This window comes from Pyrus communis, chromosome 8 (assembly GCF_041283825.1).
Source record: "Pyrus communis isolate YQ-2024b chromosome 8, ASM4128382v1, whole genome shotgun sequence".
Lineage (NCBI taxonomy): Eukaryota > Viridiplantae > Streptophyta > Magnoliopsida > Rosales > Rosaceae > Pyrus > Pyrus communis.
The window spans coordinates 6061795-6076573 of NC_142572.1; the positions used below are offsets into that span (position 1 = coordinate 6061795).

At 36.7% G+C, this 14779-nt stretch overlaps 1 long non-coding RNA gene and 1 pseudogene across 4 annotated transcripts; one reads left to right on the forward strand and one right to left on the reverse strand.

Moving 5' to 3' along the window:
• Nucleotides 1-7209: 7209 nt before the first annotated feature.
• Nucleotides 7210-13718, forward strand: LOC137717330 (putative leucine-rich repeat receptor-like protein kinase At1g35710; annotated as a pseudogene).
• LOC148694661 (uncharacterized) lies at nucleotides 11303-12905 on the reverse strand. Of its 4 annotated transcripts, none has more exons than XR_015965052.1 (4): nucleotides 12578-12905; nucleotides 12471-12515; nucleotides 12268-12348; nucleotides 11303-11603 (listed from the first exon to the last, which is right to left on the reverse strand). It is a non-coding gene; the product is annotated as an uncharacterized LOC148694661 (long non-coding RNA). The 4 variants fall into 4 exon arrangements; XR_015965053.1 differs by having other exon boundaries at nucleotides 12061-12348; XR_015965051.1 differs by lacking the exon at nucleotides 11303-11603 and having other exon boundaries at nucleotides 11806-12348; nucleotides 12471-12488.
• Nucleotides 13719-14779: the final 1061 nt, after the last annotated feature.

Here is a 14779-nt window from a genome sequence, read left to right on the forward strand (position 1 = left end):
GCTCTATTCACTTTATGCAGAACATTTAGGGCTCGTTTGGTATCCTATTTAAAATTTTTTATAATTTCTCAAAGCATTTCTTAAGAATTTGTCTTGAAATTTTTTTTCTTTAAGACTCAAAATCTTGTTTGGTTTGCGATTTAAAATTTTTAAATCTTACAACTTAAACTAGACAAAAAAATCCAAAAAGAGGGGGTCAAGAGAGAAAGAGGAGAGAGGGAGAAAGAAAGTAAGAAATGATTGGAGGAAGGAGAAAGAAGTGAGAGGATTGGAGATAGACAAAAAGATCCAAAAAGAGGGGGTCGAGAGAAAAAGAGAAGAGAGGAGGAAAGAAAGTAAGAAATGATTGGAGGAAAGAGAAAGAAGTGAGATGATCAGAGGAGATAGACAAGAAAGGGAGTGAGAGAAAGAATCGAGAGAATGAAGAGAGCGGATTGGAGGAGAGACGAAAAAGGTAAAAAAAAAGAGAAGGGAGAGAGAGAAAGAAGAAAAGAGAGAGATAGAAAGAAGAAAAGAGAGAGATAGACTTAGAGTGAGAGGGGAGGAGGGAGAGAAAAGAAAGGAGTGAGTTTAAGTTTAAAAACTCTAAAAAGTCACTTTTTGTGTTTTTAGAGAATAGACTATATTTTTGAGTTAGACTTGAGTCCAGTTTTTGAAAATAGTCGTACCAAACAAGTTTTTAAGGCCTAAAACTTAAAAATTGTTTTTGAGTTTAAAAAGTTGGATTCAAGTTGAGTACCAAACAGACTCTTAATGTTTTTAGTTAAAATTGTGTTTTTGTGTGGAAGAAACAGAAGTTAATAAAACAAAGAATTGGTTTTCATGCATAGAGGCAATGACTGGCTAAGATGAGAATGCAATGACCACACTTTATATTACTATTTCTATATATGTATATGGATAGAAGTAAAGTCATAGACAAAAGCAACCAAGAAGTAGACCAAAAGCAATTGGGTTCTGGCCGAAATAGCATGCAGTAGGTCTTCACATGAACTGCTTGTGGCAAGGTAGGCTTATCACTCTCTTTACAAGAAATCCCTTGAGGAGGATGTTGGGCATCACACAACTGGGGACTGCAGCAAGGTAAAGTTGCTAGAGTATAAGTACAAACTATTCACATAAAACACACACACCACTACAATAGTTTATTTTTCAATTAGATTTAGAGGTTTTTTTTTATTAGCACCCCACATTGTTGAGTGGGTACATTTTTGCTCGCCATCCTAAATTTTGATGTATACTCACCATATTTGAAAAAGTAAAATCTAATATAAAAGTTAACTAGAGTTAAGTGAAAGGAGATATGCAAATTGTTAGGTGTATGGTGAGATACACCATAGTTATGACAATGAGCAAATATGCACCCAAAATTGAACACAACCAATACTTAGGGTCTCATAAGTTACAATCACAGGTAGCCTGGTTACAGTTGCAGTTAAAATCCAAAGACAAGCCTTCTTTGAGTCTTATGATGCATCATCACAATGTGTGTGTATATATATATATATATATATATATATATATATATATATATATATTGCAATCCTATTGGATTAGAAATGTGATTGTGTAAATCCTAGTGTATATAGGAGTATCTTGTATATTCCTATTAGGAGTTGATTACCTATTAAGAAATGTAATCCTAAAAGGGTAAGGATTCTACCTTCCATACTATTATAAATAAAGGCACAATGGGGTGGAATATAACACACCTCACAATTACACATCTCTCTATTCTTTCTACTATTGCTGCACCCCCTTTCTAAGGCCTCCATAATTGTTAAGTAAATTATGCCTACAACACATTATTAGCACATTCTTGACGCTGTGCTAAAGAGAGTTTGATCTTCAATCAGGGGAGTATTACGTTTTAATCATTCTTTTTATGATTAATTTATTATTTTATAGAATTGATTTACATGCTATTGATTCAATTTAATTTTTTTATGTTGAACGTAATATAATGCATTGGAGATGCAATTCTGGCTTTCCGAGAAGGATCTTCTACAAATTCAAGGGCTTAATTGTTTTCTGCCAATCAGGTTCCTTTAAAATAGATTAAGATATTTGAAAAAACCTTGAAGCATGAAAACATTCCCCATGATGCATGAATCCCCTTATATTTATATTTTCCTTTCCATTATATATATCGTATATATGTTCATATATTTTGTCAATATATATAATTGTTCATGCATTATGCATTTATGCTATGTGGAGTTGTGATTCAAAGAATCAAAATTAATTTAGAAACCCTAAATATTCGAAAAAAAGGAAGGGAAATTGGGATTTTTTGCGGCAACATCACCGCACCACTATGGCACCACCACAAGGACCATCGTGCTGCCTTGAAGCCCAGCCGCGGGGATGACCCTCTCAAGACGACGTAGTTCGACATCTTGAACCCTTGTCGAGGCCTTTGGGCTTCGCTGCATACTGTGGACACCAGACCATAAGCCTGGTTTGTTTTCGTACCAAAGAGCCTGTAGCCCCTACCCTAGCCATCACACATTGAGCTGGTCCTCAATCTTGGCCTACACCAGCAACTATGCTGTTGTGCTTAGCCTTTGCCATGACCTACATTCCAATCAGCCAGCCCAAGGGGCTGGGCTTAATCCATATGGCCCAAAACCAAAACCCAGCTCTAGCTGGGGTTTCCCGCAAGCCAGCCTTTAGGCTAGGTTTGTCCCCGCGTGTTGGTCTTGGCCAAACATACCAGCAGCTTGCTACTGAGCTTCTTGTCTTTCGGCACGTGGCCTGCAACCATATGTGGACTGATCTTAGCAGTCACCCGAACCCAATAAACCTTTTAGGGCCTTGTCCTACTGAAGGCACCCATTCCCACCGTGTTTGGACTACGGTTTTTCGAATCCAATGATAATCTTTGGCATTCTAAATAATTTTAACCCGAATGTTATAATTATTTTTGTTTTTACGATTGACCCTGAATGGTCTCAATCTGTTGAATTAATTAAAGTGACCATCAGTCTACTAATCTAATAATTAATCCAAAATTACTAGCCTGTAGCTCACTTTTTGGTAATTAACGATTCAATAAATTATTTCATTTCTTTGAACTGTTGACTATCTTTTGTAGTCCCGAAACACTCATACTTGAGTTCTTGAAGCAACCAAAATCTACTACACTTAGTTGTATATTGTATTCTGTGTTGGATTTTCCTAAATAAAGTCTGTCGGCGCTTTTCAGACGCAATTGCAGCTTTTCGGATATCACGAGCAACTTTATCAAAAATCTCTGACAAAGTTAAAAAACGTGAATTTTACTGTTCCAATTACACCACTGTTGTTAACAAGAGTAAAGGAATAGCACCACTACTTGTTGTTGGAAAATCCCTATATATGTTAACCTCCGTCTTCCATGGCAAGGCAGACCTGCAAGAATGCCTAACTTTTTCCCATCTCCGAGAGTGCATTTCCAACGAAGCATCTCAAAATACTTAGTTTTCTTCCTCTCTGAGAATACCTCTTCAACCAAGTCACACCAGAGCAAAAGTATCTCATATCATGATTTTTCCTTGTCTTTTTTTTTTTTTTGGTCATTGTTCTTACCTGCAGGACAAGGAGAAAGAGAGCAATCAGTCGGAACCTGAAATCAAACTTCTAGTTAAGAACCGACTGCCTGGAACCCTTTCCCTGATTGCTTACCTAGCATCGCTCTCAAGTACTCATCTTCAATTGTTGTTAGGTCTCGAATTTCCTCAGCAAATACCTTAGAACAGTTGATATGATGTTGGCTATTTACACTGAAGCTGCCAAGCATGGATGAGTCGCTGAGAAGTGATGTTTTGAAGGAACGTTCAAAGGCAAAGGTTGTGCACCACTTCTGTTATGCAAAATATTGAAGCTGAAGGATTAATGATGAACCCACTGTGCCCAGCTATGGTCCTGAAGCTCACCGACAATATAAGGATGGTTTTGAACAATGGCAACAAGCAACATGTCTCCGTTACCGTAGTACAAAACCTTCAGGTCCGGCCGTGGCCACCTACCTATTTTCACCGGGGTAGTTGAATTGGTTGGAATCACATTTACAGGGGAACCTGCCAAGAACAAAAAAAAAAAAAAAAACAAGCAGAGAAGAATGCAGCAATGGCAGCTTGGTCATCTTTGAAATAATTGGCAAAGGAAACTGCAAGCTCTTCATCTGAGCCCGAGCACAATGATGGGCTAGCACAGATCACTATAACACGACGCCCTTTCCTGAAAACTACATAATCCAGATGAGGAACTTCAAAGCATAGTCACCAAACACATTCACTATGCGAGGGACTTCAAAACACAACTTCTACACGTGACAAGCACATGTATACGACGTGTCTTGAAGCGGGGGCATTTGTAGACATCGAAATTTCGGTGAAATAAATGTTCACCAACACATTAAAGTTTCAACGTGCCAGGGCATACGCCACCTGTCATACAAATTGTACATATAGCGTGTGACTCAACGAAATCGGACGAATCACATCATATTGAAAAAGGGTGCATGAAGAGTATCGGAAGAAATACCCTTGGTGGATTAAACAAGTTTTTCTCTCATTTTGGGCAATGACAAGGCAATCACATTTCAATCCATTATGGATCAAAACAATTTTTTTTTTCTTCTCATTTTGGGCAATGAAAAGGCAAGCACACTTCAATCCATTACGGATCAAAACAAATTTTTCTCATTTGGGCAATGACAAGGCGAGCACACTTCAAGTTTAAAATTGTATTAAGTGGGAAAATTGGCCATAAGTTAGGCCACAAATGGGTGGGAAGAAAAAAAATTCTGGTGGTGATTCATTCTCAAAGCCTATAAATAGGCTTCTCCATCAAAGTATCAAACATCCCAAAATCACACATTCAAAGAAAAGCAACGAGAAAGAAGCAAAGCATTTTTGCCTTCTCTACCTCCCAAATTCCAAAGAATTCTGAAGAATCGAGAAAGCACTCTTTGTTCTTTGCCAACACCTTTGAAGAATCAACAAGCACACGTGCCGGTTCTTCCTTCGCCACAAGCTAAATCCTCGAGGTGATCGTTCATCCAAGATCAAGTCATCGCGACCCTTGGATCAACAACACATCCATACATCTACACCTTTCAGTGATTGAATCAGAGGATCAAGTTGTAAAGAGATTGTAACCTACAAATTCATTACAACACAATATTCTTTGTACACGTGTTCTTGTCTCATTTGTCGCAAAAAATTCGTGTTTACAGTAGTGTTTACCACAAGAAAACCAACGTACAATTCACATTCATATTCCTATGTACAGAATCAAGGCCAGAGATAACTCTACTGGAAAAAAAAACATAGATATAAATGAGAAATGAATAAAAGGGCAGAGTTGAGATAATGATACTTGAAAAAAAGAAAGATTGGATACAGTAGGAAACAACGGTTAGAAGGAGTGGGGTGGGCCCCATAAATAAAGTAGTGTACTGTACTAGCTGGCGACAATGACTTTGACTTTGACTTAGACTTAGACTCCAAAGCTTTAACAAAACCATTAATTGGAAAAACATTTTTGCAGACTCGGTATCCTTGTTCTTTTCTCCCACCTTTTTTTTTATGTGCAGGTCAAATGAATTACAATAGCTCATGAATGCCATTATAAATAAGCCCTAGGAGTAGATTCTAATATGTACACAAAATTACCATGACATCTTTAGATTTTCATAAACTATGCCTTCTGGCTTATTGCCTTGTCTTATTCATACAACTTTTTTCATCGGCAAGTTACGCTGGTTTTGCTTCTGCTTCTGCTACTTCTACTATTGAAGCAGAAGAGCTTCTCAAATTGAAAGTCATCTTTCAAAACCTTACCCATTTGCAAAATCTCAACTCGTGGACTTACCTACCCACTCATACAGAAGTAGCCCCATGTTTCTGGACTAGTATTTCATGCAATGTTGCTGGAAGTGTTGGCTGTGATAAACCTTACCAATTCCAATATACAAGGTACGCTACATGAATTATCATTCTCGTCCTTCCTTAATCTTTAATACCTCAACCTCAGCAACAATAATCTCTTTGATGTCATTCCAGCTCGGATCAGTTCCCTCTCCAAACTCAGTTATCTTGATCTTTCTTACAATCAACTTAATGGTTCAATCCCAACATCCCTCAGTTATCTCACAACCCTTACCATTCTCCATAGCTCCAATAATAATCTTTGTAGCACAATTCCCAAAGAGATAGGTAAATTGAAATCTCGTGTGAAGCTAGCTTAGTCTGAGAACAAGCTTAATGATTCAATCCCAACATCCCCAGGTAATCTCACAAACCATACCTATCTCTTTCTCCGTAGAAATCACCTTTCTAGTACAATTCCTAAAGAGGTAGGACTTGTCTGAGAATCAGCTCGGTGGTTCAATCCCAACATCCCTAGGTGATCTCACAAGCCTTACCATTCTCTATCTCCATAACAATAATCTTTTTGGCACTATTCCTAAAGAGATAGGGAAATTGAAATCTGTTGTGGAGCTCAGCTTGTTAAATAATCAACTCGTGGTTCAATCCCAACATCTCTAGGTGATCTGACAAACCTTACCATTCTCTATCTCTATATTAATAATCTTTCTATCATTATTCCCAAAGGGATAGGGAAATTGAAATCTTTTGTGAGTCTAGATTTGGCTTATAATAAGCTCAAAGGTTCAATTCCTGCTTCAATAGGTAACCTATTCAACTTGGAACACTTAGGCTTACAAATGAACCAACTTTCTGGCTCCATCCCCCAAGAGATAGAGAATTTGAAGAAGTTGACTGAATTGTACGTGGAGTTTAACCACTTAATAGGTTATTTTCCCCAACATATTTGCTACAGTGGACAACTCAAAAACCTTTTGGTGAGCTATACCATTTGACAGGTCCAATCCCTAAAAGCTTGAAAACATGCAAGAGCATAGTTAGAGTTCGTCTTGAAGGGAACTAATTGACAGGCAATATATCAAAAGACTTTAGTGTCTATCCAAATCTTGATTTCATAGATACGAGCCACAATAAGCTTTACAGAGAAATATCACAAAATTGGGTACAATGCTCACAATTAAAAACCTTACTAATTGCGGGAAACAACCTTACTGGTAGCATACCTCTCGAGGTTGTCAATTCAGATAAAATTCATGAACTCGACCTTTCTTCAAATCACTTAGTTGGGGTGATTGCGAAGGGATTCGGGAGAATGACTTCTTTGTAGAAGTTGATGTCGAATGGAAATCAACTTTCAGGCTCTGTACCTACGGAATTTGCATTACTTGTTGATCTAGAATATCTCGACTTGCCATCGAACAAATTCGATGGGTCAATTGTGAGCACTTTAGGCCACTTTCTCAAACTGTACCATCTGAATTTGAGCAACAATCATTTTTCCCAAGGAATTCCATTTAAGTTGGAAAAGTTAGTTCAGTTAAACGTTGATTTAAGTCACAACTCAATTGAAGGAAGCATACCACCAGAAATCAACAATATGGAAAGTTTGCAGACACTCAATCTTTTTGACAACAATCTTTCAATGAATTGGAAGGTCTTCTTCCCAACAGCAGAGCATTTCAACAAGATCTGCCAGAAGCTTTATAAGGGCTATGTGGCAACATTGAAGGTTTGCAACCTTGCACACATGGATCAAGAAAGGATCGCAAATAGGTATTTGGAATCACATTCTCCCTTATAGCAGCAATTATACTTCTTTTTGCTTTCTTTACAATCAAATTCATAGCCGAAAGAAAGAAGAAACATCCGAATAAAGTAGAAAAAAATAAAAAAAATCAATGAAGAAATATCGTTTTCAGTTTTAAATTTTGATGGAAAGTCAATTTATGAGGAAATCATAAGGGCGATAGAAAATTTTGATTCGACATTGCATCGTGAGCGGAGGACAAGAAAACATCTACAGAGCAAATTTGTCAAGTGACAGCATAGTGGCTGTGAAGAAACTACATCAATTATGGGATAGCAAGAAGAATTTGATGAAGGCATTCTTGAATGAAATAAGGGCACTAACAGAGATAAGACACCGGAACATTACGAAGCTTTATGGTTTCTGTTCACACCATCGACACTTGTTCTTGGTGTACGAGTTTGTTGAAAGAGGTAGCTTGGCTGCAATTTTGAGCAAAGATAAGGAAGCTAAAGAAATGGGGTGGAGAGAAAGGGTGAATATTGTTAACGGTGTAGCTCATGCCTTAGCATACACGCACCACGATTGCGTGCCACCAATTGTGCATCTGGACATATCAAGCAAGAACATTTTGTTGGATTATGAATATGAGACCTCTGTTTTAGACTTTGGCACCGCTAAGTTTTTGAATCAAAACTCAACTACTTGGACTGCCGTTGTAAGCACATATGGGTATGTCGCACCAGGTAATATGTTTTCTTCCTTTTAACCTTATTAATTGAGTGTTGTTTATGATTAATTTTTTTTGCCAAATATTACTTCTTTTCAACGTTAGGAAGGATTAAACATACCACGTTACATGCTTTGATTTTGAAGAGAACATTCAGTGATTCACATAAAGTATAGTGATACTTAGGGTTCATTGTAAGTTCTTCCAAGTCAGCACTCTCTTTCCTTAAATCTAAAACATAAAAATAAATTAGAAAAAATCAATTGTAACATGCAAACTGCAGTAAGCATCTAATTTAATAAGTAATACCAATCGAGATGTTAATGAACTACTAAAAACTAACTAATTAAAACAACATGCAGTAAACATGAAAACTGCAATAAGAATACAAATACCATGTAACATTGACCTCTTTTGCCAAAAAGCCAATCTCTAATACATAACAATGCTTGAATGGTTTCAGGTAATAAAGAACTACGATATTGATCGATCACTCTAGCACTAATACTAAACACTGATTCTGAGGTGACAGTAGAAACAAGAATTGTTACATCACAAGTCAAACGAGAAAGGACAGGATAATAAAATTGTTCTATTTTCCACCGAGAAAGAATATCTAACTCTTGTTCTCTTAAGTCTTTCTTCATCAAGATATTTACGTAATTCAGATTTCGCACTTAGAATTGAGCCCTTTTTGTAACTTTGATCGAAATCTTGCATATGAAAAGTACAAAAACACAAAATATAAGACTAGTAAAGATTATTGTGATGTAAAATAACTCTAATCTAAGAAGTTCAAACAAAACTTTCTCAAGAGGTTATCATCAGCACTGAGAAGCAGTCACATATCGAACATCAATTGACAGAATGGACCAATCATATAACATCATACAATTCTCAAATTTGTAGCTTCAGAGCTACGGACCAGCAACATATATATGAATATGTTAAGTAAAATTCTCAAATTTTGAAGAAAAATCACTAATCGAATATGAAGAAGATCACTAAGATGAAATCTCTAAAACCCAATATTCAATTATAGTTGAAAATCAAAATTAAGCCAAAACGAAACCATCACTACCCAATGTACAAAAAAGACAAAGTAAAATCGCCTTTAGATGACTGCCATTGATTTAATGCAGAGAGAGCTCGAACTGCTTCATATTGTTCTGAAATTAGAGAGAGAGAGAGAGAGAGAGAGAGAGAGTGAAAGATCGTGAGAGGACGGAGGGCCAAATGATGGAGTGAGAGATCATGAGAGAGCAGAGGATGGAGTGGCGGAGTGGCAGAGTGAGATCATGAGAGCGCGGAGTGAGGGAATAAGGCAGTGAGTCGGCGGAGTAAGAGAGACAGATCGCAACCCACTCGGTATCTCTTAGATAGATTTGCAAAAGGCCTAATCGGATAGATGGTTCTCGTGGTGATAAGGTTATTGGACGATAGCCTTTGTGGTAAAAAAAACTAGGATTTAAACTCTCGTGGTGTAGTCCATTAGTAAATTTAGTCAACAAGTGATTTTTCTATTAGTTGTCTGTTAAATGCAGGGTAAAAATGTACTTTTGACGTGTTCTTCTTCCTTGTCTCTCTGCGTTTCCTCATCTAGCTGGGTTTTGATTTTGTTGGGGGAGTAAGCGATCGTTAAGGAGGAAGATTCAGCTGCACTTTTTTGCAATGGCCACTTTGCCGCTGGATCATTGCGAATATGGGCTTTTTAGGATTTTTAATCACAAAATTTTGAATCCCCAAAATTTGGCGCCCAAACCCCAAATCAAATCACCACCAAAATTTTCAGTAATACCAAAATCCCACATCGACTTGTGAAATCCGAAAGCAGAGAAGAAAATGCCGACCGTGTTCATCGCAGTTCGGTGCTGCCAATGCTCCACCATGCAGGTATGTACATGCGTGTGTATATATATGCGGGTGTACAAACACTTGAATCTGAAACTTGATGATTTTGTTTGGCGATGAAAACTGATTAAATTTGCAGGTGAAGCAGAGGAACAATAGCAACAAGTGGACATGCATCGTCTGCAATCAGAAGCAGTTCGTCCGCCAAGTGTTTGCTCAAGGTCCCATGGCCAGAGACCTCCGCCTCTTTGTCCAGTCCTCCAACATGTCTCACCAGTTCGCTCAACAAACCCATGATCAACAGCAACAACAACAGCGATAAGAACAAGATACTCTTATTTCTTCTGATTGCTCGTACAAGATCGAAAAGAGAAGAAGAAACAACTGGACCCAATACCTGGATCCTGAGGGAAGTGATCCCTACATTTGACGGACAATTAACTGAAAAATTAGTTTTGGACTAAATTTGCTAACGGATTATACACGAGAGTTTAAATCTTAATTTTTTTACCACATTAGCTATCTTTTGATTGCCCCATTACCATGATGACCATTTATCCGATTAGGCCTTTACAAAATTACGAAACTAACCATTTTTAAGTCTTTGCCCATTAGTTGAAACTAGAAAACATTGCCCGCGTTGCTGCGGGATTAAGAATCATATGAAAAATTATGTTTCCAAGGTATAAAAGACTGTTACAAAAGATTAAATATAGGAAAAGATATTATTTAGTAGGGTGTAACCTTTTTTTGCCACTGATAAAAAGAGGTCTTATGATTTTTTATTTTTTATTTTTTTTTTTTTTTGTGAGACATTGTAGTTGCCTCATTATCGGTCTCATCTTCAAGAAAGAAGGTTACATTGTACCTGTGTTTAAATGTAATTTAGAATGTTAAATATCAAATAAAGTAAAAATAACTTGCAATTTGCATAAAAGACTTCAAATTATCCATAAAAAAGGGTAAAACTTCCTGTGATTTGGCCTCCTCATAAAAGAAAGATTAATGAAGGATTTGTACAGTCAAACTCACAATTTAATAACAAAAGTTAAGTAATAAATATAATATGTCAACTTATTTATCACTTGACAAATGATGTAAACATTGATAATTGATTTTATCACTGAAAAAATAATTTAAGAACCAAGTTAAAACCCATAGGCTTATTCCATGCATTTTGAAGGGGACCTAGTTTCCTTTTTAATTTTACTTGGAATAAATAACACTTTACATTTCATCTACAACCTAAAACAACAAAACAATGTAGGAAATGGTATAAAACAAACATTAAAATACAGAAGGTAAGGCCCAAACCTATGACTGAGGATATTTGATTGCTAAATGATTAGAGCTTGAACTGGTTCTAAGCAACTTCTACCCTTCATACTCATCAAATGATCTGTAAATGCAGCAACAATAAAAAAAATCCATAAAAATCACTTTAAAATGTCTGCCAAATACCAAAAAAAATTCAAATTTTCTCAAGATTTAGCCTAACCATTTTGCTAATTCCCATCAAAAACATTTTTACTGCATTTGACACCAGTGGACTAAGTTCCTCATTTGTAAGCAAAACCAACTCTTTTTTTACACTGTAAATATCATCAAGTTTAATCTTTTTATCTCCTTTTATTCCTACCAACTGCGACCTCTCTCCCAAATTACACACTTTCTAATATCATTTTCTCACCAATTATTACAACAAAATTTCAAACTTGTTTTCTTTTCTTCTCAATATTTACATGGGAAATAATTTGAAATGGTGGAGCTTTTGACTCAATCTCATGGACATTACAACAGGACATCCAATCTCAAGATGGAATAAGATTAATCAGGCGGGAATTATAATGGAAGACCTTTTTAACACCACTTGGTCAGCACCTTCAGCAACTTAAACAGTTTGGCTCTTAAATAAGCAAGCGTGTTTGTTCCTCATAAACGAAAAGGTCAGAACGACATGTGCTTTAAACACAATATTCATCCCCAAATTGAAAACCACCAATCCAAAAAAATAAATTAGATGCACTGACAAAGCTAAAAAATATGGCCAATATCAAACTCACCTTGATGCCCTCTGGATCAGCAACCATGGTCGGAGAAGAAGAGAGAATGAAGCTGCTCTAAAGGTCACCAAGTATCAGGTTCTGAGTGGGAGGTGAAATAAAAAAAAAGAAAAGAAATTTCAATCCATTTATAAATCCAAAATCACAAAACCCCATATTTGAACAAAACAAAACCCCCAAGATGTAAGACTTGAAAAACTTACCAGAAAACCCTAGCTTTTCTGGGCAAAAAATTCCTTCAAATCAATCTGAAATACTGGAGAAGCTTACCTGAGTTCAATAAAGATCAAAATTTAAGCAACTTTCTCACCTGGAAATGTTGGATTAGATGAGCCCAGAAATTCCAATCGAAACCAAATTGGTACAAATTTCTGAAACCAAAAACCAAACCACATCAGATATTCTAAAAAACCATCTAAGAAAACGTAGAAAATTGAAACCTAGTTCGGTGAGAAACATACAACACTTACTTGCAAACAGTGATCAAATCAGCCAAAAAATAATTCCAATCGAACCAAAAAAAAGGCCGAAATTAACAATTCTGATAAGTAATCGAAGAACAACAAAATCAACGAAGCAGCACAACGACAGAAAATAGAATCCCAGGCGAAGAGAAATAGGCGGCGACAAACGAACTAACTCGAAGTATGCAAGGGAGGAAAACGGAAAGAAATATCTTGGACAACCGAAGCCAAAGCACCCAGTGATGAAAGACACGTAGAACCATAAGGGTAAAACGGTCTTGTTACTGTAGAAAGGCAACACCAAAATGGAGAGGACGAAAAATTTTGAGGGGCTGTTTCGCCATTCTACTGCTCTAGAACAGTACCAGGGGAGTTTGAGTTTTAGTATATAATAATTTTGAGAGCAAATTGGGTCTTTTTGTCTGGGTCCATTTTGCCAGCTCTATTGTCATTTTTTTTTTTTTTGTTAAAGTTGATTGTAAATTAGTTGTCCAGTTTTGTTCAAAATTTTCACTCTTTATCTTCAGTTCAGGTTTTATATATACAAACTAATACTCCCAATATTGCTATAATCTTTTATGTGCATAACTTGCATATACCATGGAAGTGAATGAAAAATGCGATGTTTATAGCTTTGGAGTCGTTGCATTTGAAACAATCATGGGAAGGCATACCGCAGCTTTTTTTTCTCATCTTTCTCATCAGTGCCTTCTTCATCCACGTTGTCATCAACATCTACATTACCACCCCATCAAATGTCAATTGTGGATGTTCTGGACCAACGCATTTTGCCTCCAACACATCAAGAAGTAGGGGAAGTACTCTCTCTTGAAGATTGCATTTTCATGCTTGAATCCCAATCCGCATTCTTGCCCTGCAACGAAAAAAGTTTCTCAACTCCTCTCAACTCAAAAGCTACATTTGCCGAAGCCATTACGTATGATAACCTGCGTTGAATTGCTTGTTCCAGATCCTTTGACGGCCTAAGAATCAGAAAATGTGTTTTTTATTATAAGTAAATTTCGAGTCTTCCTTTTAGAACGACTTTTTGTAGATGTTTCCTTTATTGTAATTTATTTCACGCACTTGTTTGCTAGGGCTCTATTCACTTTATGCAGAATGCTTAATGCTTTATGCTTTTTACTTAAAATTGTTTTACCCTTGTGAGGAAGAAACATAAGTTAATAAAACAAAGACTTGTTTTTCATGCATAGGGACAGTGACTAGCTAAGACGATAATGCAGTGGCCATACTCGTTTACAATTTTCTTACGGACAGAAAGAGAAAGAAAAGTGACCAATCTCATTTGACCGGCCCGATTGTTAGTGTTAAACATGATGGTAATGATCTGGTAACGAAAAAAGGATTATTTTTGTTATTTTGTTCTGGTAATTCTCTGACACTCTCAATGACCAATGATGCTGATTCAGATCGGCGTTTGTTGAAGAATATGAGAATCCTGCGTTGGAGGATTCCACTTTTAATTACACCGCAATCCTTTGTGACAAAACTCTCACACGTGCCTGTGTTGTGTAGGTGGTAAGATACAAGTTGAGAAACAGTATATAAGCATTTACTAGTGGGCCGCCAAATGTAGACCATGTTTATTTACGTGAATTTGGTGGATTGGTGAAAGATCCGTGTGAAAGCAAATCTTTGCTTTTGTAGAAAATTCTGTAATGTTAAATTTGAAAAGGAAGAGATTATGTGAATTTGTAACGCCAAATTCACATCCCTATTGCTAAATATCTCCTTGAATCTTTCATCTCTCCCTCAACACAAAAGCTTTTTGAGTCGAACACAGATGCAGGCCACAACTCTGAACATTAACGACGAATCACTCATAGACCTCAAACTGGATGAATCGCTCATTCGTTTATCCTCTGGACGATGAACTGTTCGTAGACCTCAACCTCGACCTGGATGAACCGCTAATATATCATCTTCTGAATGATGAATGCTAATAGATCATCTTCTGAATTGCTGAAAACATCTTCATATATTGGATGAAAGTATAAATTGATGAATTTCGGTAGAGGCATTGGAGA